At 44.2% G+C, this 26,216-nt stretch overlaps 1 protein-coding gene across 1 annotated transcript in view; it reads right to left on the bottom strand.

Annotated features, from left to right (window-relative positions):
• Positions 1-26,216, bottom strand: part of KSR2 (kinase suppressor of ras 2) — a 364,696-nt gene that overhangs the window by 176,697 nt on the left and 161,783 nt on the right. The gene's annotated exons all lie outside the window — the stretch shown is intronic.

Genomic DNA, 26,216 nt, shown 5'->3' with positions numbered 1-26,216 from the left:
AAAAAAAAAAGCCTGCTTACTATTTATTTCAGTTTACTCTTTAAAACATAGTACTTTTGGGGGATAGGATTTCATGTGTATCTTTTAAACTATACCTGGACATAAGCAGCAATACCTCTCAGACACTGAGGAATTGGTACAGGTTCTCATTTATCCTGTGCTTATACAAAAACTGGACTTTTCCTAAATTGTGATGCGATGAGCAATATAACCTTTGCATTCAGTCCAGGAGAGTCATGAGACTCTTTGTGGTTTTGCTGCTGTTAGCGACCCAACCAGCATCATCTCTCTGGATCATTAGCAAAAAATAGTCTTGGCCCCTTACCTCCCCTCCATGCAGTTTTGGGCTGCTAGATGCTCCATGATCCGCATCAAACAGGCAGGGGGTCTCCACTGCCAGGACATCACCAATGGCATCATCCCAGATGCACAAGAACATGCCAAGAATAAATGGGAGAATCAACAGAGATAAGAAACATTTTCGATCCCTTGTAGAGATGGCTGTGAGTGTGCAGTCCTGGCTTGATGAGTCACTCATTAGGGAAGAAGAAACACGACCTTTTCTTATTGATTCCAGGAAGACTCGGGGTGGGTGGGGGAAGAGATTTCAAGAAGTCAGTCGAGGGCCCCTGGGTGGCTCAGTTGGTTAAGCGACTGCCTTCGGCTCAGGTCATGATCCTGGAGTCCCGGGATCGAGTCCCGCATCGGGCTCCCTGCTCGGCAGGGAGTCTGCTTCTCCCTCTGACCCTCCCCCCTCTCATGTGCTCTCTCTCATTCTCTCTCTCTCAAATAAATAAATAAAATCTTTAAAAAAAAAAAAAAAGAAGTCAATCGAGTCAAAGACAAGGGGAGGAATCAGACTTGGCCAATCTGCTTAGATAGGATGATCTTGGGACAGTGAGAACTGAGGTGGTGACTGAAAAATAAGAAAACTGGTTAATAAGAACAGGGATACTGGGTAAAGTCACATAATGTTATTATTCCTGGCTTAATCGATTTTCATACACACACAGACACACACACAGAGAAGATGGCAAGGGATACAGATTGCAAAGAGACAGGAAAGAAGAAGAAATTAGCTTGGTTTTTCTCTCCCAACTGTCCAGCAAAAGAAGGGAAGTTGAGAGAGGAAGAAACAGAAGGGGCAAGGGACAAGGAGAGAAGAGATCAGGGAGACTCCAGTGATCAAGACAGTGTGCAGCTGGCATAGGAAGATAACAGAATAGAGAGTCCTGAAATAGACTCATATTAATGGCCAGTTTATATGCAACAAAGGTGCCAGGTAACTCAGTGGGCAGTGGGTGCTCTTTTCAACAAACGGTGTGGGAACCACTGGATGTTCACAGGAAAATAATGAGCCTCGACCCTTACCTCACACCATATGCAAGAACTAATGTGATATGGATAATACACCTATCATAAATGCTAAAATTATAAAGCTTCTAGAAGAAAACAGGAGAATATCTTGGTGTCTTTGGGATTTGCAAAGATTTCTTAGGATAGAAAAAGCACTAAGCATAAAAGAAAAAAAAATGTGATAAATAGGACTCCATTAAAATGGAAAATTTTGGCTCTTTGAAAGACAACCCGAAGAGAATGATAAAGGAAACTCCAGACTGAGAGGAAGTAGGCACAGAACATGTCTTGACAAAGGGCCTACAACATAGTAATGTAAAGATAAGCAACCCAATATAACAGCAGGCAAAAGATTTGAACAGATAATTCAATAGAGAGAGAGAAATGGCTAGTAAGTCCACAAAAAGACGTTCACCATCTTTCGTCATCAGGGAAATGCAAATTAATGAACTAATTAATGCAAAATAAAACACCATGAGATACCACTTTCTATTGCTATTTCAGGCTGGATAATTCTTTCCTGGGGCGTGAAGGTGGGGGCTGTTCTGTTGCATTGTAGGCTGGCTATCAGCCTCCTTGGTCTCATCCAGTGGTTCCCACACCGTTTGTTGGAAAGGGCACCCACTGCCCACTGAGTTACCTGGCACCTCTGTTATATATATAAACTGGCCGTTAATATGAGTCTATTTCAGGACTCTCTATTCTGTTATCTTCCTATGCCAGCTGCACACTGTCTTGATCACTGGAGTCCAGCCCAGGTGCTAGATGCTAACAGCCCCTCCTCCCAGGTTAAGACAACCAAAAATGTCTCCAGACACTGCCAAATGTTGTCTGAGGGACAAAATCTTCCCATGCTGAACACCACAGATGCAAAGCCACTGACTTCTCTGGTGGGGTTATAAAACCTACAAGCACTCTGGAAAACAGTTCGGCAGTTTCTTAGAAAGGTAAACAAATACATACACTATGAACTAGGAATTCTACTGGTGGGTACTTACCCGAGAGAAATGAAAACGTATGTTGACCAAAAAAGAAAAACAAAAAAGTCCACATAGAATGTTCATAACAGATTCCTTCTCAATACTCCCAGACTGGAAACACCCCAAATGTCCATCAATGTGTGTGCAGTGGGCTGTCCTCTGTCCTCAAAAGATATCCCGAAGTCCTAACCTCCAGTACCTGTGAATGTGACCTTATTTGCAAACAGGGTCTTTGCAGATATAACCAAGTTCAGGGAAGATCACACTGGATGAGGGCGGGCATGAAATCTAATGACTGGCATCCTTACAAGAAGAGGAGAAAACATACAGAGGGAAGAGGCATCGGTAGACAGAGGCAGAGATTGGAATGATGTAGTTATAAGCCAAAAAAACACCAAGGTTGCTGGGAGCCCCAAGAAGCTGGAAAAGGCAAAGAACGATTCTTCTCTAGATCCTTCAGAGGAAGCAAGGCCCAGTTGGCACCTTGATTTTGCACATCCAGCCTCCAGAACTGTGAGAAAATAAATTTCTGTTTTTTTTAAGCCACCAAGTTTGTGGTACTTTGTTTTGTTTTGTTTTTAAAGATTTTATTTATTCATTTGAGAGAGAAAGTGAGTGAGAGAGCACAAGCAGGGGGAGAGGCAGAAGGAGAGAGAGAAGCAGACTCCTCACTGAGCTGGGAGTCTGACGTGGGGCTCGATCCCAGGACCCTGGGATCATGACCTGAGCTGAAGGCAGATACTTAACTAACTGAGCCACCCAGGCGCCCCAAATTTGTGGTACTTTGTTATAGTTGCCCTAGGAAACTAACACAAGGAGTTTGGCTAAACCATGGTGTATTCATACAATGAAATAGTATTTTTTTAAGATTTTATTTATTTATTTGAAAGAGAGAGAGAGAGCACTAGCAGAGGGAGAAGCAGAGGGAGAGGAAGAAGCAGAGGGAGAGGAAGAAGCAGACACCCTGCTGAGCAGGGAGCCCCACGCAGGGCTCGATCTCAGGATCCTGAGATCACGACCTGAGCCGAAGGCAGATGCTTAACTGACTGAGCCACCCAGGTGTCCCAAAATATTTTTAATATAGAGTAACAAAGTAATACAAAGGAATGAACTAATACATACAGTATGGATTAATTTCAAAAAGATTATGTTGAGGGAAAGAAGCCAGACACAAAAGCATACGTAATGCATCATTCTTTTTATATGAAGTTCTGTACGAGATCTAAACTATGTGATAAAGATCAGAACGGTGGTTGCCTTCGAGGCGGGGGAGATGACTGGAGATGAGAGACATGGGGGAACTTTCCAGAGTCCATGAGAAATGTTCTGTGTTGATTGGGGTGGTGGGTACCTGGGGATATCCACTGATTGAAACTCATTTAACTTAAAACCTGTGTTTTTATTTATATAGAAATTAATACTCAATTTTAGAAACCATAAATCAAGAGGCTAAAGAGGAGGGAAAAAACTGGGGAGCATGTGACCCTTTCACAGGAGAAGGGGCAGAGAAGGAGAAGAGAAGGCAAGGGGTCACATGAGAGAAAAGACCAACTGTGGAACACCAGCAACTTTGAACATTTCCAGCAAGTTTTGTCATTTTGTTACACCTGCGCTTGCCACCACGGTTAAATAAACTCACAAATTCTCCATTGGAGGCCAACTTTGCCCAGCTGCTCACAGCAAATTGGCCCAGGCAGACATCCCAGCTGCTGTCCATTAGAACCTGGGATGGAACATTAACTTCTGAGAGGCCCCTCTGGCTCCCATAGAGCCCCTAGACGCCCCATACTTCAGGAGTATTCTTGGAAATCTAAATGGACAACTGAGAAAAACCGGAGATGTAGTGCCTGGTGAGGAGCCCATGTGCATCCCCAGGGCCGTGAAACACTCCGAGGGGGGACGATAGTCCTGCAGCCCTCACCTCCCCCCTCCCCGCCCCCCGATGGCACCAGGCTCTCATTTCATGCAATGCTGCAGACCTGGCTGGGGGCGAGCTGCAGACATTAGCAGGTAAGGAAGCAGCAGTCAGAGGCCAAAGTCTCCTATGCTGCTCCCACTCACGGCCAAGCCACGCCAGGGGGTCACTGCAAATGTGGGAAGAGGCCAAAATCCTTAACTTTGGCTCCAGATAGTCCAGAGTTCAAGTGCAGAGACTGCTTCTCCCCAGGGATCCGTATGCCATCAATTCCTCATCTGGGAAATGGGGAAAATGTTACATGGTTTGGTTTAAGGGAGGCCTACCTGTCAGGAACTGATGCTCAATAAATACTGGTTTCTTTTTGTGAGATGCAGTCAGGAGCGCCGTTGACATGAGGTTGTAAACGCCCCATGAATTATATCCCTTGCTTATAAAAGTGTACCCTGCCAGCCCTTCTTTTTCTATAGCCTTGGCATTTGACCAAACATTTCTACGCACATCGCTGAGTCTGGCCACATAGCAGCCCTTTCAAAAGGGTGATGCTGCTTTGCCTCTCCATGGACTTTGGTCCCAGCTGGCTCAGCAGAAGAGCACCCCTCTTGTGCAGATGTGTTAGAGCAGCTCTAGGGAAGGGTCCCCACAAATTCACACTCGGGACTGGGCTTGCCATGTGAGTCGATAAGCATTGCTTGAATACAATGGTGTTAGTCATGTTCAGAAATTGAATTCCCGGCAAGGACAACTCTAAGAGGTTTGTCAAAAAAGAACAGTAAAGAATGCTTCCTCTGGCAGTGGCCAGGTGCTTCCACATTACTCTGCCTGGCAGGGCTGGAAATGATGAGGCAGGTGTCTTCAGCAGGGCCAGTGTCTCTCACCCCCATTCCTGCCTTAAAGGGGCATAGCTGGAAAAGGGCCATCCTGTGCAGCTTCTCTCATATTCACTGTGTAATAGGGAGAGCACTGGACCAAGAGTCAGGAGGGATGGGCTCCAATGATGCAGGGAGGGGGGGTTAGAAAAGTCATCTGTCCATCTATCCATCCATCCATCCATCCATCCACCCACCCATCTACTCATCCAGCCATCCATCCATCCATCATCCATCCATCTACCCATCCATCCATCCATCCACCCACTCATCCACTCATCTATCCATCCATCCATGTATCCATCCATCCATCCAAAAAATATTCATTGAGAATTTAACTATGTACCCAATGCTGTGTTGAGTAGAGAAGTAAAAGAAATGAGTAAGACAGGGTCTACTTGAAAGAACTCACAGGCTAGGAAAACAATACAGACTTAAAACCTGCTGGATGAACAAATGACAAGCATGGGCATAGCAACTATTGAGACAGCCTACTATACGTATGGTCATGAGTTCAGCCTCTGGGTCAGATTTGTATCACATTTGCCACTTCAGCTAAGGCCAGGAGTCTGCAAACATTTTCTGGAAGGGCCAACTAGTATATCTTTTAGGCTCTCCAGGGTATACAATCTCAGTTGCAACTACTCAGCCTGAAAACAACTGTAGACAATATGTCATTGGATGAGTGCGACTGTGTTCCAATAAAACTTTATTTACAAACACAGGTGGAGGGCCAGATTGGGCCCTCAGGTGGTTGTTTGCCAATCCCTGAGAGAGAAGGCATGACCCTAGGTGAGTTATATAATCTCCCTATCTCTCAGTCTCCTTTACTACGTAAGATAGATGGTGATAACAGCTACTTCATAGAGTGATATAAGTTGATACTACACATAAAGCACAGTGCCCATAACATGGTAAGGATGGAATCAATGTTAGCTCTATTATTATTATTATTAATTGCACTATAGTATGATAATGGAAGTGTGCAGACAGAGACAGAAAGGAGTGCAGGGTCAGCTCCACATGAGGGAAACCAGATGTAACAATGTGGCCCTGAGCCCCTCTGCATTGACCTGTCAGAACAAGGTCAGAGCCTACCTAACTTCCCCGCAGGGATGGGTTGCTGTCCAAAACGCTTTCTGAAGATTGAAAAACCCTCAGGTTCTTGCACACAGTGTTTCTGCGACACAAAGGATGTAAGAAAATGAAGCTGTACCTTCCCAGAGCAAAGAACATGTCTCTTAGACATTCCTCCTCATCTTCCCTGAAAACAAAATGTTTTACGTCTCAACCTCTTGGAGAGTGAAATCCAAGCCGGTGCCAACCTCAGGCCCCATGAGAGGGCATCCACCACAGCTCGACCTCCACCCCAGATATCTCCCAACCCCGCTCAGCGATGAAAGTCCAAGTAGCTGCTAAAGCTGTGACTGATTCAGCTGACAGACACAGAAGGGCCACCTCCCTAATGGACACTTCATGATCCTAAAGCACGGCCGGGCTGGAAGGAAAGACCCAGTGGCTGTCCCCTGAAAATCATCAAGGACCACTCTAGAGAATGAACCCCGCCGGCTCTCCTGGTAGCTTCTGGAAGCCCAGCCATGGCGGAGGGGGCCCCAGCTGGAGGCCTAGAGAGTTCTTAATATTGTTATTCTTCCTCCATTAATTCAAGTTAATAAATATCTCCAGCCTAAGGGGAACAGGAAGAGGGAGTGGAGAGCTCATTGCTAGGGACCAGACAGCCCCCGGCCATGTTCATTTCACGTTCATTTCAAATTACAGCGTCCCACTAGGGCCCATCAGGAGCCAGAGGCCAGGGGGCCATCAGAGGTGACGCACATGGGGAAGTGAGCAGCACTAAAGGGGGGTCAGGGGCTCCCTTCTCTGCCACCAGCCACCAGGAGCAAGATGGCACAGCTTCCCTTGGACTTCTGCTCACCCACATCACCAGAGCCACACTCTACTGTGTCCTGAATGGCACACTGCATACCTGAAAGAATTAATTAATGGGAAACAGGAAGAAAAGGGCTCAGAGCAACTGGACTGAGGCCTCGAGGCCAAAACCAGCCTCTCTGAAAATGATGCCCAGGAAGTCATGCCCCTCCATGCTGAGAGTCTTTTCCAGAGGCTCCCTACTCCCTGCCTCCAGGATAAACTCCAAACTGCCCAAGAGCACTTCCTTAACCCTCCCCTTCCACCCACACCATGCCAGACACAGACACAGACACACACATACACACACACTCACACACACAAAGTCTAGGCCCCCAGTTTTCAGTTCCCCAACCAGCCCTGGCTCCCAGGCCTTTCCACCTGCTAGTGTCCTGCCTGGACAACTCTCTTCACCTGGTCAACTCCCACTCAATCTCATCTTAGGTCAGGGGTGGGCAAACTACAGCCTGAAGGCCAAATGCGGCCCACTACTTGTTTTTGTAAATAAAGTTTTATTGGAACACCACCATACCCATCCACTGGCAAACCACCTATGGCTGCTTTTGCTTTACTACTGCAGAGTTGGGTGAATGCAAGAGAGACCATAGGGCTGCAGAGCCTAATGTATTTACTACCTGAGCCCTTACAGGGAAAGTTTTCCAACCCGTCTTAGATGATAATTCCTCCCAGAAGCTGCCTCTAGCTCCCTTGAATGTTTTAGGGGCTCTTCATCTGTGTTCCCTCAGCCCTAGTGTTATTTCCTCTCCCCTAAACCTTTCCCTACTGAATTATACAACTGATGCTTCCATCCTAGATACAGCAATCAAACAACAACAAAAAACCAAAAGGCATCCAAATCAGCCAGGAAGAAGTCAAATTTTCACTATTTGCAGATGATCTGATACTCTATATAGAAAACCCAAAAGACTCCACCAAAAAAAACGGCTAGAACTGATCAACAAATTCAGTAAAGTCACAGGATACAAAACCAGTGTACAGAAATCTGTTGCATTTCTATACATCAATAATGAAGCAGCAGAAAGAGAAATTAAGGAATTAATCCCATTTACAATTGCCGCAAAAACAGTAAGATACCTAGGAATAAACCTAACCCAAAAGGTGAAAGACCTGTACCCAGAAAACCATAAAACACTGATGAAAGAAACTGAAGATGACACAAAGAAATGGAAAGACATTCCATGTTCCTGGATTGGAAGAAGAAATATTGTTAAAATGTCTACTGGTGCAGCCATTCTGGAAAACAGTATGGAGGTTCCTCAAAAAGTTAAAAAGAGAGGTACCCTATGACCCAGCAATCACACTACTAGGCATTTATCCATAGGATACAAAAACAGTGATTCAAAGGGGCACATGCACCCCAATGTTTATAGCAGCAATGTCCACAATAGCCAAACTATGGAAAGAACCCAGATGTCCATCCAGAGAGGAATGGATAAAGAAGAGGTGGTATATGGTATATATATACAATGGAATATTACTCGGCCATCAAAAAGAATGAAATCTTGCCATTTGCAATGACATGGATGGAACTAGAGGGTATTATGCTAAGTAGAATAAGTCAGAGAAAGACAAATACCATACAATTTCACTCATATGTGGAATTTAAGAAACAAAACAGATGAACATAGGGGAAGGGAAGGAAAAATAAAAATAAGACGAAAACAGAGAGGGAGGCAAACCATAAGAGACTCTTAACTCTAGGGAACAACCTGAGGGTTGCTGGAGGGGAGGGGGGTGGGGGAGGGGTAACTGGGTGATGGGCATAAAGGAGGCCACTTGAAGTAATGAGCACTGGGTGTTATATGCAACTGATGAATTACTAAATCCCACCCCTAAAATTAATAATATACTATACGTTAAATAAGTTGAATTTAAAATAAAAAATAATAAAATAGATAAAACGTCTATACTACCCAAAGTGATCTATACATTTAATGCAATCCCTATCAAAATACCACCAGCATTTCTCACAGAGCTAGAACAAACAATTCTAAAATTTGTATGGAGCCACAAAGGACCTTGAACAGCCAAAGCAATCTTGAAAAAGAAAAGCAAAGCTGGAGGCATCACAACTCCAGACTTCAAGTTATAGTACAGCAATATGACACTGGCACAAAAACGGACACATAGATCAGTGGAACAGAAGAGAAAACCCAGAAATGAACCCACAACTGTATGGTCAACTAATCTTTGACAAAGCAGGAAAGAATATCCAGTAGGGACAGTCTCTTCAACAAATGGTGTTGGGAAAACTGGACAGCAACATGCAAAAGAATGAAACTGGACCATTTCCTTACACCATACACAGAAATAAATTCAAAATGGATTAAAGACCTAAATGTGAGATTTGAAACCATAAGAATCCTAGAGGAGAGCACAGGCAGTAACCTCTTGACATTGGCCGTAGCGACTTCTTTCTAGATCTGTCTCCTGAGGCAAGGGAACAAAAGCAAAAATAAACTATTGGGACTACATCAAAGTAAAAAGCTTCTGCACAGCAAAGGAAACAATCAACAAAACTAAAAGGCAAACTTCGGAATGGAAGAAGATATTTGCAAATGACACATCTGATAAAGGGTTAGTATCCAAAATGTAAAGAACTTATAAAACTCAACACCCAAAAAATGAATAATCGCATGGGCAGAAGATATGAGTAGACATTTTTCCAAAGACAACATACAGACACATGAAAATATGCTCAACATCACTTACCATCAGGGAAATGCCAATCAAACCAATGGGATATCACCTCACACCTGGCAGGGTGGATAAACTTAATAACACAGGAAACAACAGGTGTTGGCGAGGTTGTGGAGAAAGGGGAACCCTCTTGCACTGTTGGTAGGAATGCAAATTGGTGCAGCCACTGTGGAAAACAGTATGGAGTTTCCTCAAAAAGTTAAAACAGAATTACCCTACAATCCAGCAATTGCACTACTGGGTATTTACCCAAAGAATACAAAATACTAATTCAAAGGGATAAGGCATCCTGATGTTTAGCAGCATTATCTACAACAGCCAAATTATGGAAACAGCCCAAGTATCCATCGATGGATGAATGGATAAAGAAGATGTGGTATGTGTATACAATGGAATATTACTCAGCCAAAAAAAAAAGAATGAAATCTTGCCATTTGCAACCATGTGGATGGATCTAGAGAGTATAATGCCAAGCAAAATACATCCATCAGAGAAAGAAAAATGCCATATGATTTCACTCACATATAGGATTTAAGAAACAAAACAAGCAAAGGGGAGAAAAAGAGAGAGGCAAATCAAGAAAGACTTTTAGCTATAGAGAATGAACTGATGGTTATCGGGGGGCGGTGGGGGGGTGGTGTGAAATAGATCATGGGGATTAAGGAGGGCACTTGTTGTGATGAGCACCGGGGGATGTTTGGAAGTGATAAATCACTAACTTGTATACCTGAAACTAATATTACACTGTGTGTTAACTAACTGGAATTTGATTAAAAACTTAAAAAGAAATAAATAATAAATAAATTGATCCTTCCAGTCGGTCTCCTCTAAACCCTGAGCTCCGTGAGGGGAAGGCTGGGTTTTTTACAACTCTGGCACCCCAGATCTCTGACACATCAGAAGCACTGAAAACTAAGTTTGCAGGATGAAAGAATGAGCAAGCGAGTAAGGGTTCCACTGCAGTGCTAAAGAACCCAATGACCCCACTAAAGAGAGTACAGCTAATGCACGCTGTTGATGCCCTGATCCAGAGACCACACAGCAGCAGTATTTCTTTGAGAGGAACGGAGAAAAGGGGAAGGCTCAAGCATTAGTCCCATCCAAAGAACAAAAAAAGGCCCCAAAGTATCTCCTGGGGGACTGTTTCCAGAGCAACACAAAGGAGAAGTGAGGAAAGGTTCACTAACAGGTGGGGCGTGGACTATTATTCCAAGTTGGGACCCGAACTCTAAATCCCACCGTTGCTTCCAAGGTAGCCCCACTGGTCCTCTGCATCCTGCTCAACACACATTACTATTTTAGTCTGCTAACTAATTGCTCTTTTCTGCTCAGTTGTAACCTCCTGGAAAGCAGGGGTCATTTGCTCACCAGGGAGTCCCTACAGGACTTGGCACCATGTACGCAAAAACCGTATGACCCATGAATGAAGGAATGAATGAATGAAATAAAACTCAATCATCAAAGCCTCCCATCTGGCTTATAACAGTACAGAGTTACAGGTGGGGCCAGATTTCACTCTGGGGTGGACAAAGGACTGGCCCCTGACCTAATAAGGAACATAGAAGAGCCCTGTTTAATAGGGTGGTCATGACTGTTCCGTGGCTACCTTCCAGCTGGCATGCTGAGGCTACACACTTGGCCTTGAATAGCTTCTCCATCATGGCCTCTAGGTTCTGGAGGCATTTCTGTGGTCTCAGCTGTCCCCAGCCTTGCTCCCAACCTCTGCCTTGGCTTTCAAAGGCCTCACTCACTGCCTGCCTCGGTGCGACCACTCCACGTGATGCTGGTGTCATGCCCCCAGACAGGCCCCCCATTATCTTAAATCAAAGTGCTGGGCAGCTGCCCTCAGGTTGCCATCCAGGAACCAAAGCACAGTGGAGAAGGTGGCCCTGGGAGGAATTTGTATGTCTCCCCATTTATCACACTAAAAGGCTACATTTCAAATTCCATCAATGAGGTCAAATATCAAGATAGAGAGCGGTGCCTTCACTTTCCAGAAATGGCACCACCCTCTGGAGCGAGTAGATTTGGGGCATTTAATTTGCCAACCAAGTGACATTCCCTCCCGGAAGGCTGGCGCCTGCCAGAGCACAGCAAAGGGAGGGAAGCAGGAGAAGCGAAAAACTCCACATGATTACCACAAGGATAGATAAAAAGAAACCATAAATTCTACTTGATGAATGAAGTCTCTCGGGAAACCCTGCAGCGTCCTGTATGCGAGACGGGTTCTTATGTCTAGGCACCTCAAACCCGAATCTACTTCTCACGTTTTTCCTTTTATCAGGGTAATAACAATCACTATAATTATGCATTCAAGATACCAGCCCTATGCAAACTATAGCGTTTCACTCGGGGTGAAGCATTCTGCGGTTTGCATAAACAACAGGCCTGTAGCATCATGCTGCTGGATGATTTGGGGAACGTGCATCTATGAGATAATCACAGTGCCATAAAACCACAGGGTGCCCTAAATAGTAGCTAAAAAAATATGTTTACCAGCTTAAGGATGACCCTCTCCCTCCGGTTCTTTCTTACCTCTAGCTTAGTTTCACATTCTAAGTCACCTCCCCATCAAGAGAAGAACCATTTGTCCTAACCTATAGAATGAGGGCTCTGGGAAAAGACAAGAAATCAGATATTCATCAAACATTCCACTTTTGATGGACTGATAGCAACTTTCCCAGGATGTTGTGTTGAGAAGGATTCTGAACTCCTACCGGGGTCTGCGAGAAAATGCCTGCCCTTGGGACTAGACGGGGAACGGCCAGCCTTAGATTTAGCAGATACACCAACCTTCCCTTTGGCCATTTAACCATAGTTGAACCAGGTTGAAATGGGTACTGAAATGTCTCCCCCACTCCCCCCTCTGTACCCAGCCAAACTCAAATACATCCCCACGAGGTCCCGTTAAAATTTCACTTGCTCATTTCTGCGTGCCTTGGCATTGTTTCCTTCTGCTCAGGAAAAATAAACACCCCCTTGTTCAAACATGTAAAGTGATCAAATGTGTAAATTCTACGTCTGCCTCTATTCTGGTACTTCCGATGCTGACCAGGGGAATCTGCCTCCACATTCATCTCCATATCCCTATTCTTATCCCAGTGCCTGGTCCACAGTAGGGGCCCGGCAAATATTTGTTGGATTCATGTTCCATGTGAACAAATTCCATCATCATCTTCATCTCACCCGGAGAGTTTTAAAAACTAATAAGGGGTATGGATATGTTTCCACAAAGGGGAGATTTCCAACAAGCTCATTCCAGAGTAGGAGGGCTCTCCCCCACTAAGAACCAGGCTCCGCAGCTCAGAGGGAGGCATGGAAATTAACAAAGTGGAGAACCACAGGAGAAACTTCACACCTCACCTGTTATGCAAACTCTTCCATCTACAACTCTTCCTCCTACCTCTGTGAACTTACGTGTTTCATCCACTTTTGAAGGTTAAATCTGACCTTTTGTGGTAGGAAGATAACTTTGAGGTGGTATTTCCCAAACTTTATTCATGGTCTGAACTGCTTTCTGAAGCTCTGCGGTATCAAAGTACCACCTTATTTACTTACTGGTTCTTTAAACTATTATTATTATTTGCTAGTCTCTTAAGCACCAACTTCTAATGAATCCTGGATCTGATGTGTCAGCCACACTTTTTTTGAATAGCACTTAAATGCTGACATAATTTGAAAGGTTTCATGTTGTCCCATGTGCCTCCTAAAGTCATCTGGCCGGCCTCGGGTCTTGCAGTCCCGGAGTGTCCAAATCAGGGCCCTAATGGATTGCTCCACAAACACAGATACAACAACATAGTGAGCTGTGCCTTCTCCAGGGCTGTCCTCACCAGGGATTCAAACCCAAGTCTCTCTTGGGCGGAAGTCAACACTATCCGGGAAGCAGTAGGATGCAGCAGTTACGGGATTTGGAGTCAGGGCTGCATCTGAACTCTGGCTCCCACTTAGTGGCTGTGACCCTAAGCGATTTCTCCATGTTCTCTGAGCCTCAGTTTCTCTGTGCATAATATGGGGATAATGACAATACCCACCTCACATGGGGTGCTGTGGGGATTAAACAAGAAAATGTCTGAGGCATCATGGGCACTCACTAAATCACCAATGCTGATATTATTATTATTATTTAAAGATTTATTTATTTATTTTAGAGAAAGAACATCGGCATGTGAGTGGGGGGAAGGGCAGAGGGAGAGGGAGAATCCTCAAGCAGACTCCCCGCTGAGGCTCGATCCCAGGACCCTGAGATCATGACCTGAGCCGAAATCAAGAGTCAGATGCTCAACCGACTGAGCCACCCAGGTGCCCCGGATGCTGATATTATTATCAATACCCATTCATTCAACAAATGCATACAAAGCGTCCATTGAATTCTCACTAAGAAACCAGTGCTGAGAAAGACTGGCAGGACCCTCACAAAGGTAAGAGTGGTGGCGAAGACATTCTAGGGAATAAGACAGATGGACAACAACTGTAGAAGGCAGCTGGAGATCAGGCAAGGTGAGCCCTGGGGAGCCACCATCGGGGAGCTGGGAGCCAACATAAGCCCCCAACCCTGCCCAGGGCACAGGATCAGGGTAGAGTCCCAAGAGGGAGTTTTGGCACATGGTTAGACTGCCATACTTGGGATCGGACTATTTAATAGAACCTGGCATATCCCAGCCAAATGATAATAATGAAAGTGATAAACAAGGATAAGAAAGACAATAATATTAACTCAGTGCAGACTATTAGCTCCCAGCAGGCTGGACCTCAGCCACTGTGCCGGGGCCCTCTGGGCAGCTCCTCTAGAAGAACCCCTGGTCTTGTCATCCATCTAGGATAAAGAAAAAGTAGTAAGGAGAGAAGGAAATCGCTTTCCCCCTGTGGTTCTGAATACTTACCTGATGGTCAAGAGCAAAAGGCAAACAGGTGGCAACACCAGCCTTCTAAGACCATCTAATTTCATAGACTCTAGAAAAATCCACTGGGACCAAAATACCTGCCCCATCCCCAGTCTTAGTGCCTGAGCCTTCCTTTGATCCTTGAAAGTGCTACAATCTCAAAGAGATCCTCCCTCCCCCAAAATACAATTTTAATGTATTAAATAAATACATTGGCCCTGCAATTCCACTTTGAAGGATGCCTCTTAGAGAAACCCTTATACCTATGCACAAGGAAATATGTACAGGAATTTCTACTGCAACTCCAGTTACAATAGTAGAGGCGTGGAAGCAACCAAGATGTCCATCAAAAGGAGAATCATGCCATAAACAATGGCATGTCCATACAATGGAATATTATACAGCAGATGAAAGTAAATGATTAGAAACTATGTGTGTATCACATGAATAGATTCCAAAAATGTTGAGTGAAGAAAAGCAAGTAACAATGATATATCCATATTTATATACCAGTTATGAGAAAAGTTTAAAGTCTACAAAACAACACCGACCCATACACAGGAAGGACATGCTCTGAAGTGGGTTTGTAGCTGCCTCTGGGAAGAAGTAGCAGAAATGGGGGTGAGTTTTCAGGGGGATCTTCAACCTCACCTGTTAGTTGTTGCTGTTGTTGTTGGGGAAAAAACAGCAAAGCAAATAGGAAAAAACGTTCACATGCATTCATTCTGAGTAGCGGGACCTAAATGTCCATTCTATTAGTCATTGCATTTTTCTATATACTTTATAATTTCTCAGAAAATTACACCCCTCAGGGGACAACCCCTGAGGACTATTACAGTGAGGTAAGGGTCTGAGACCCAGAAAAGAAGAGATACTGCATGCCTTTGTGATAACCAGCTGTTTTCTGGCAGAGCCTGCCTGCCCACTGCTTCTAGAAAAAGATCAGGAGGTCTGAGGGTCTGTCAAGGGCTAGCACATCATCATAATAGCAGTGATATTAATAAGAGCCAGCGCTTACTTTGCACAATGCTAAGCTCTTTACAAATAGTATCTTATACATGAAAAAAGAGAGAACACCTGCCTTCAGATAGAGATTCCACATCTTCTTGTGCCAGAAAATAAGGCAATGCTCAAAGAAAGACAAGAACATGTCTAAAGGATGCAGGAACCAGCTTGAAGGGGCTTCTGCTGGCCACATGGAAGGCAACTGAGCATCAGAATAAACAGAGACAGTAAGGGACTATAACCTACTGAATTAAGTAGGAATCCATGAGGCCACATGGATATAAACAAAGAAAGAAGAAGGGGAAGTTTTTTCCTTTCAGTAGAAAGCCAACTAGCAAATATGGAAGAAATGATGGAATTAGAAATGACCATTTGGAAACCATCACAATAATACTTGATTCAGGCAAGAATCATCAGTGGATGTTAAAATCAGTGGCAGAATTTTGAGGAGTAACAAAATATTTACATGGTTTCCAAGTATCTCCCCATTAGATACATACTAACCTCAATGGGTAAAATAGTTAACTATACAGTACAGAAATGGGCAGAAACCATCTCCACCAAATGATCCTAATTAGCAATACCAGTAATTGGCCAAATCAACATGTATTTCCTGCTCTGATCACTTCTCTGCTAAAATTGTATAACCTGATTCTAGTCATAAAGAAACATCAGACAAACCCAAATTGAGAGATGGTCTATAAAATAGAGCATGTGCCAGGGGCACTTCCTCATCAAAGGAAACTAAGGGGTCATGATAACGTGATTCACCACATGATCTGCATTTTTCTTTTGCGTTGGGACAATTGAAACCTGAATAAAGTTACACAACTAGGAAGTGAAGTCAGGATGCAAACCCAGGCCATCTGGCTCCAGAGTCCATGCCCTTACCCGTCCCATCCTCCAGTGTCCCCACGGATTTTGGGTGAGAATGAGCTGCAACTCTGGTGCTTAGTCTGAATGAGCTTGGACAAAGCATGTTCCCTCTTAAAGCCTATTTCCTCGCTTGCAAAATGGGATTAAATAAAATAAACCATGCAAAGTACCAGCATACAGTAAGTGTTCAATAAGTGATGGCTATCATGCATATTATTAGAGTTATCATTCAATCAATAAACCTTTCATTTAGTGGAAATGTATTGTGTATTGAGCTTAACGCAACCATATTAATGATTACCTGTTTTAGTTTGGGTTCCCCCAAAATCAGACCCTAAGAGAAATTTTGGGGGTGCAAGCAGTATATTTGGGAGGTGATCCCAGGAAGTATGATGAAGTGGAGAGGTGTGCCATCATGGGGCTGACCCCATGGGGCTCGGTCCCTCTGGGGACCCCCCAAGAAAGTGTATAGAACAGGAGACAAAGGCAGGTGCCAGATAAGAAAAACTTCTCCACATATAATCAGATCAAATCTCACCGGAATAATATCTTCAGTTATTCCTTGTAAATAACAAGGTACTTCTGGCAAAATGCTGTGCTACCCAGCTTACAGCACACCTGACCACAACAGTTTCTGACAAAATAAGCACACTGCTGAGCTAATTTTTCATGCTGGAACTTCAGAGCTGTTATGTCAGTAGGAATGTAGTGATGAACGATGTCTCACTGGTGTTTTTATAAGCCTCTGGGGCAAATACAAGGAGATGGTTTTGATGCTATTTAGAAAGCCAGACTTATTTTTTTTTTTTTAAAGATTTTATTTCTTTATTTGAGAGAGAGACACAGCGAGAGAGGGAACACAAGCAGGGGGAGTGGGAGAGGGAGAAGCAGGCCTCCCGCTGAGCAGAGAGCCCGATGCAGGGCTCGATCCCAGGACCCTGGGATCATGACCTGAGCCGAAGGCAGACGCTTAACAACTGAGCCACCCAGGCACCCCTAGAAAGCCAGACTTATTTTAAATGGGTCTCTTTGGACACATCATAGGACTGACAGATTCAGCAGCTTGAGGGGAAGGATGAGGTCTCAATGAGGGTAGGAGCCCATTCTTGCTCTAGACCTAGGAAAGTGGGCCTGGAATCTGGGAGAGGGGGCACTAGGTCAATAGCTGGCCAGGAAGATGGGGCTGTGGATAAAACTTTCTTATGCAAAGTAGTAACAATACTTTAAAAAATTGATAAGCATAGATTTTACTGGAAATATTTATAAATTATATTATATATAATATACATATTATAGGGCGCCTGGGAGCTACATGGATGGAGCTGTTACAAGAGTGACTGCCCCTAAGGCAGTCGCTCCCATACCTCCTTAACATGGGTCTCATCACCTTGCTCTTGAAATGCCACTTGGAGGTGGGGGAAAGGAAGAGTAGCCCCTGAGGACCCACAGAAAAGATACCTGAGGCTATCCCACATTCTCCAAGGTCAATCTAATGCCAAGTGTGACCTATAGTAATCTTGTGTGTCTGAATGCTTAATTAGACCTAAAAGGTGAGCATGGCAGAAGCCTTCCTTTTTAATGAATATACTATTATATACAAACTAATCACTCCACTCGTGCCCTTACAAATCCATTAGAGTCTGTTGTAATAATCAGCACAATGATCTATAGGTATGTGTCAGTGAGTATGAGTACTTGTAATCAGTTTTCTAAGACAAACAAAAAGATCCCTCCTGAAATCTTAAGCGCATAATTAAGCTGTTGAGCAAAGCCTGTTCATACTAGCTACAAATGATACAGCCCAGGCCATGGACAGATTCTGAATTCGCTGGAACCAGAATGAGGATGAGTGTGGGTCTCCTTCAGCCTGGTTGCCTTGCTCGCTGGCCACCTGAGGGTTTTCACACACTCCCCCAGAAGAGCAGGGCTGCAATGTGTCATACCTAAACAACACAGAGGTCTGAGAGCAGAGGCGTGCACAAAGGCACCTTCCAGGTGTGCTTCGGGAAAATAGAAGAATTTCTAAAAGCAATAGAGTGTGAGAACATTGTAAATGGAATATTCATGTTTATGCAGGACTGACAAAGTCACGTCACATTAGTAAATGTATAGAGTGTGGTTCTGATTATGAAGAAAGTAAACTAAATATATTATATATGCCCTATGCAAGGATGCCCAGCAAAGGATTCCTGCAGTTCTAGCCTCTCTCTATGGCAAGGGGAAGGGAGACTTTGACCTTGTATGGCTTACACTTTATATTGCTTGTATTTTCAAAATAAAGATGTGTCTGGAAATGACTTCTCTTATGAAAACAAAATTGTAATTGAAAATCACCTTTAAAAAAGATTTGCAAAAAAGGGAGAGGGTTCACAATGAAATTCCTCTTGAATACTGAGCTTCTCCCATGCATTTAAAATGGGATCCATGGGGCACCTGGGTGGCTCAGTCGTTAAGCGGCTACCTTTGGCTCAGGTCATGATCCCAGGGTCCTGGGATCGAGCCCCGCATTGGGCTCCCTGCTGAGCGGGAAGCCTGCTTCTCCCTCTCCCACTCTCCCTGCTTGTGTTCCCTCTCTCACTGTCTCTCTCTCTCTGTCAAATAAATAAATAAAATCTTTAAAAAATAAACAAATAAATAAATAAACAAGTAAATAAATAAAATGGGATCCGTTTTCAGAAATCCAGCTTACCCTTTTGGATGCTCTGACAAGAGAAAGCAGGTGATTTGTGTCACAGGAGAGCAGACAGATGGATGAATGTGAAGACGTACCACTCCTAATGCACCTAAGAATTGTTAGGTTTTTCCTTTTTCCAATACCATGACCATGGGATCCCTGGACTGAAGGTAAGGTGACCAGAATCCCTGAGATTGCATGGACTTAATTTTCCAAATGGCTGAAAGTAAGGAATCGATGCCAACTGATCCATGTAAGTGTGGCCACAGAGCCAGAGGGAGAAAGACTGATAAGAACACTGCGGAGACTCTTGATAACCCCCAACGTCTAAGTCTATAACTGTATCTACAGGATTGTATCCATAGAGCCATGTCAGTGTTTTTCAACCTTTTTTTCAGTATGATCCTTTAAGGAAACGTTCTGGATTTTTGTTCTAATTGTCACCCTTAATGAAATTTTGATACCACAAATACACCATATATCTGTTTATGTAAGTGGCTCTTTGGAGGGCCACAAACTATTGTAATATCAGGTGGGGTTTTTCTGTTTTTAGTTTTTTGGTTTTTTGTCTTCCTCCACCAAGAACTGATTTTTGGTCCCCTGGGGATGATTTCAGCTCTGTTGAGAAAACACTCTGTGTGTTTGTTATGTGTATATACATTCTATACACACACATACACATACATACATAGAAAACAAAGGACCAGCATATACTTTCCCCTTTCTTCATCAATTTCCTGTGTTGTCTCAAGTTCCACAATAATCACATATTACTTTTACCCGGGGTAGGGGGGGGAGGCTTTCCCCCCACGTGTATGTATGTGTGTATATGTGTGCATTTTAATAATGCCATGTAAGTAAAACCACACACTTAAATGCAAAAAAAAAAAAAAAGGAAAGGAAAAGAAGAAAGTAAATAGGACTTTGAGAATGAATACTAGTCATAGTAGTTCTCATATTTTCCAGGATACCACGGCTCCCAATGGAGGTGAGAGATATGCTATGGCTAATATTTTCTTTTCTTGCCATGCTTTCTTCTAGAAATGCCCATGGTATACTATTAGGAACAGGCTTGGAACCCAAATAGACCATCTGATACACACCACCATAGGTATGCCGAGGGTAAAGGGTCGAAAACCTAGCCTTCCTCCAACCTGAAACCTACCAGGGTCTTGGGGCTTGAAAACTCATAAGAATCAATGGTCTTGAAAGACTCAGATCTGTTCAGAAAGTCCTGTGACTTCTGAAACTCTGCTTTATCCATTAAAGGGAAATAAAGGTAGACTTAGGACAGCCAAGTTGGTAACAAAGAACCATGCCCAGCAAGGGTACAGGGTTGAAGGAGAGAAGAAATCAGATATGAAACCAGAATGAGGTGAGTAATTCAGGATAAAGGGCTGGCTTCTCAAACCTTCTCACCTAATCCCTGATGGGGTTTATTCTAACATCAAAGCCGTCCAGAGGAGAAAGGGCCCCCAGAGTAAGAATAACACACACACACACACAAATATGTGTGTGTGTGTTTCATAAAACAACTCTAATAGTTAGCCTCACTACATGCAACACATCCCAACATCTAGCCTAGGCTATTCTATTTCATTTCCTTAATGCTGGTTGCAGCTCATTAAAATGGTGCTGCCATCCACAAATGGGTCATGACCATGGATTCAATAGCACACACGTATTCCAACCCCTCTGGTTCACAGATGAGAAAACTAAGACTCGGATTAAACCCAAGGTCACAAGGCTACTCCCTTGCAGAACTGGGACTAGCTCAGACCAAGGCAAATATTGGCTCTTCTCGGTCTACTTACTGGAACTCAACTGAACTAATGTGTCTCTGAAAACCCTTCCCTAATTTGATTGAATCTCTTCCCCTGCTCCCCCTGCCCATACAGTCCAAAGTGCCATTGTCTCTGTCGTGGACTTTTTTTTAATTCCCAAAGGCCAGGTACCTTAAAATCCCTGTGGATCTAATGACTGAGTCCAAGGCCAAGTGGTCACACTGCATCTCTACACCATGAACCTGAACACTCTGCTGCGTCCATGCCATGAATCTCAGCATCCTGTGAAGTGAGCCAGGAGAAGTACCTTCTTCAAGGAAGTGGTGAACTTGCTAAATTGGACAGAAGAACCCTGATGGACAAAGCTGAACTTGGCCTAAATCCTGACAGACAATTTCTAAAACAGCTGATGGTAGACGAGTCAATTTGGAAGGCCTTGAAAAAGTAGGTGATTCAACCTTATCCAGACAAAGTAAATCCCTCAGGGGTCTGGGGAAAGGCTCACATTTAAAGTGTGATACTGGCATAAAAATAGACACATAGGCCGATGGAACAGAATCAAAGGCCCAGAAATAAACCCAAGAATATATGGTCAACTAATATTTGACAAGGGAACCAAGAACACTCAAAGAGGAAGGATAATGTCTTCAATAAATGGCACTGGAAAACTGAATATTCACAAGCAAAAGAATAGAACTGGATCCCTACCTTATACCATTCACAAAAATTAACTCAAAATGAATTAAAGATTTAAACTTAACTCCTGAAAGCATAACTCTGAGAAGAAACCATAGGGGAAAAGCTCCTTGGTGACTTCTTTGGATATGATACCAAAAGTACAAGCAACAGAAGCAAAAATCAACAGATGGAATGATACCAAACTAAAAAGCTTCTGCACAGCAAAAAAGAAAAGAAAAGAAAAAGCAATCTATGGAACAGGAGAAAATATTTGCCAATCTGATAAGGCACTAATATCCAAATTATATAAGAAACTCTTACAACTCAATAGCAAAAAGTCATCATCATCTGATTTTTAAATAGGCAGAGAACCTGAATAGACATTTTTTCCAAAGAAGACATACAAATGGCCAACAGATCCATGAAAAGCTGCTCAACATCACTCATCATCAGGGACATGCAAATCAAAACCACAATGAGACATCACCTCACTCCCATCAGAATGGGTATTATCAAAAAGACAAGAGATGATAAGTTCTGGTAGGGATGTGAAGAAAAGGGAACCCTCATGCACCACTGGTGGGAATGTAAATGGGTGCAACAACTATGGAAAACAGTATGGAGGTTCCTCAAAAAAATTAAAATAGAACTACCCTATGATCCAGCCATTCTACTTCTGGGTATAGATACAGAGGAGATGAAGTTGCCATCTAGAAGAGACATCTGCATCCCCTTGTTCACTGCAGCATTATTCATAGTAGCCAACACATGGAAGCAACCTAAGTGTCTGTCGACAGATGAATGGATAAAGAAAATGTTACACACACACTTACACATGCAATGGAATATTATTCAGCCATAAAAAGGAAGGAAATCTTGCCATTTGCAACAACATAGATGGACCTTGAGGGGCATTATGCTGAGTGAAATTGGTCAGACAGAGAAAGACAAATACTGCATGACCTCACTTATATGTAGAATCTAAAAACATCAAACAGAAACGGAGAATCAAATGTGGTTGCCTGGGGTTGGGGGCTGAGGGAAATGGGGAGATGTTGGCTAAAAGATGAAAACTTCTAGTTATAAGATGAGTAAGTTTTGGGGATCTGTGCACAGCCTAGTGACTATAGTTAACAACACTGTATTATATACTTGGAAGTTGCTAAGAGAATAAATCTTAAATATGCTCACCACAAAAAAAAAAAAATCATGTGAGGTGATAGAGGTGTTAACTAACCTTATTGTGGTAATCATTTTGCAATACCTCTGTGTGTTAAATCATCATCTTGCACACGTTAAATGTACATAATATTCTATGTCGATAAAGCTAGAGAAAGCCCCTAAAGGTCAGCCTCTCTCACTTTACCCCTTCCTTATAGAGCAAAGATCATGTGTCCATAGAGCCTTCTTTCAAGTTCCACAACTCCTGGGGGTCAGCACAGGGAGGGGTGAGGGAGATGCGCAATTGGGAGAAACCACAGCCTCAGACCATGAGTGACCATCATATGTGATCATGCCTTCCACCTTGAAGACCTTCCCAGGGCCTTATAAGGGAGAATCATTCTCTATAGCACAGCTTCTGACAGAGCAAACTATAGCCTGGGGCACCAAACTCAGCCAGGCCCCTATTTTTTTTTTTTTACAAATAAAGTTTTATTGGAATATCGCCATGTCCATTCATTTTCCTGTTGTCCACAGCTGCTTCTGCTCCATTGGGAGAGGTGCAGACCACATGGCCCGCCAAACCTAAAATATTCACTATCTGGCCCTCTACGGGAAAAGTTTGCCAACCCCTAGCTTTCCTGCCTAACTCTTTGTTGTTGTTGTAAATCTGGGTACCTCGTATAAGTGAATTCATACATAACAAGTGGATCCTTTTGTGATTGGCTTCTTCTACTTGGCGTACTGTTTTTGAGATTCATCCACGTTGAAGCATGTGTCAGAATTTCATTCCTGTTGATGGCTGAATAATATCTCACTGGCTAGAGTGGGCACATTGTGTTTATCCTTCCATCCACCGATGGACACTTGGGCTGTTTCCACTTTGGAGCTGCTGGGAAGAGTTCTGCCTCCTAATTCTTGAGTCTCCTCCTGCATCACTTGCCTTGGTCCCTCAGCCATAGAGGGCTTCTGTCACCCTCTGTCAATTCCTCAGATGTATGGTGCCCCCTTCCACCTCTCGGCCGGATACTCCCCATGCCCTCCACTTCTACCCCTTCACCCTCTTAACCCCTCCTTAGCCTTCAGTCTAAACATCACTTCTGGGAACTCTCCGGGACCAGGCTCTCCCTAGTTCCCCCACTCACCTCCCTGCCAGCTCAAACTCGATCAGCCCCATCTGGTCATAAGCTCTGATGGTGCCCTGCCCTGCATCTTTAGAACCTCTAACACTGTTTGTAATTACTGGACACAGTCTTATAATATTTATGTGTGGTTATTTGATTCATCTCAGACTTCACGAGACCAAGGCTATATCTTTGCTTCCCACTATACCCCCATTGACTAGCCCAGAGCCGAAAACAAACCACATTTCATCAGTTCTAAGACAGACATATTTTTTACGTTTATCTCAGGATGCAACTTACAATCGATGTCTTAGATCCACCTGCATAGGCTGATGAGAGCTCACGAGACGCTGGCTCAAACAGTGAAGACCCTTGCAGGGAGGTGTCACCCTGAACCCCCCGAGGGGGTGACTGACAGCAACAGGAGGGGTCAGGTGTGAGTCCCAGTGGCTTCTGGGACCGTGTCACAAAAGTAACAGACGACAGTCACATGGGCTCTCTATTGCTTGAGACAGGAGGAAGGGAGTAGGTCTGAGATTGGGGCAGGCCCCCTGAGTCCTTCTGCATACCTACCCAGGACAGAGAGCCAGCTCTGGATAAATGCCCGAGTCAAAGGTAAATGGGTACAACTATGGGGGTGAGGGTCTGAAAATCCCTGAGAGCTTTTGCAATGTCACAGGAAGCCAAAGTGAAGATCGGGTTCAGCCAGGGCCTCTGCACTTTGTTTCCTACAGGAGCCTGGGCCAGACACTCTGTCTCTGGCTGGCCTCAGCCCCCCACATGGGCCTTCACGTGCTAGAAATGCAATGGAACTCTCCCCACTGCTCCCCCACATCCTAGCTGCCGGGATCCCAGAGCAGGGGTCCAGGGCTCGGACACACAACAGCTGCCAAACTCAGACCCCTTATTGGTGTCTCCTAGTGAGATTATAAATGATCATTTTATGTTCTATGCCTTCATGGCAATTTTGTTCAAGTGTAAATATTTTTTTTTAAAGATTTTATTTATTTATTTGAGAGAGAGAGTGAGAGACAGAGAGCACGAGAGGGAAGAGGGTAGAGGGGGAAGCAGACCCCCCACCGAGCAGGGAGCCCGATGTGGGACTCGATCCCGGGACTCCAGGATCATGACCTGAGCCGAAGGCAGTCGCTTAACCAACTGAGCCACCCAGGCGCCCCTCAAGTGTAAATATTTAAAACATGCTACCCACTTTTGGAAGCCTGTTTAGCATTTCTTCCATTTTCAATACACTGAGAGCCTCAAAAGAATACAAGGGACCTGGGCCACCGTCAGCCTCCAAGGGGCCCTGCAGAGAGCTTCCCCGTCCCTCCTGCAGGCCAATATGTAGTTGCAGATGCTGTGTCACCCTCTGCTGGCAGCAAGATCCCCCCAAACCAGAGCCAGGCACACATTGCACCCCACTTTGATGATGTTCCCCCTGGACACCTACAGGCCCACCCTAAGCTTCTGTGTGAAGTCCTTTGCTCTGATAGTCTAGTTCCCCACTCTCTGACCCACTCCCAACCCCAAGCAGACCCGGACATGCCTTTTCATTATAAACACTAGCGTGTTTCCCCCACATGCTGCCCAGTACGGCCCCATGGGCCATTGCACACTTAGAGTGCAGGGAGTCTGAATTGAGATGAGCTGGATTCCAAAGCCTTCATAAGGAAAAAAGAATGCAAAATATTTCAGTGTTAATATTTTATACTGATTCTATGTTGCAATGGTAATATTTTGCCATATTGGGTTAAATGACACATATTAGAAAAATATCACTTGTTTCTTTTCACTGTCTTTAATGCAATACTAGAAAATGTCAGGTTAGGTATGCAGCTCACAGCCTCTTTCTACAGGCAGCGCTAAGATAGAGTTGGCAGGAGCAAGCTTTCCCTGCCCAAGGGCCTGCTGGCAAATATTTTCGGTTTTGCAGGCTGGACCCAACTCAGCCGTGGGGCAGGAAAGCGGCCACAGACAATGAACATGGGAATGAACCTGACTGCGTTGCAAGAAATGCAGATTTGGCCCCTAGGCGATAGTTTACTGAGTCCTGCTTTAGAGAATCTATCTCATAAAATTTCCAATTCTGGAAAGTGCTATTCATTTTCTCATTGGCCTTCCGTGAAAAGCCACCTCTCATTCAACTGAAGAAAGAAAACACAAGTGCATTCGAGGCTCCCCTAACCCGGGGCGGTCCTGGGGCCACGAAGCAGCCCCTGACCGCCCCCAGGGCTCAGCGGCCCCAGGGCACCCACCAAACA

The sequence above is a fragment of the Leptonychotes weddellii genome, chromosome 13 (assembly GCF_054177405.1).
Source record: "Leptonychotes weddellii isolate Sample4059 chromosome 13, ASM5417740v2, whole genome shotgun sequence".
Classification (NCBI taxonomy): Eukaryota; Metazoa; Chordata; class Mammalia; order Carnivora; family Phocidae; genus Leptonychotes; species Leptonychotes weddellii.
The sequence above is the reverse complement of the archived record's forward strand: the minus strand, read 5'-3'. Positions and strand labels throughout refer to the sequence as shown.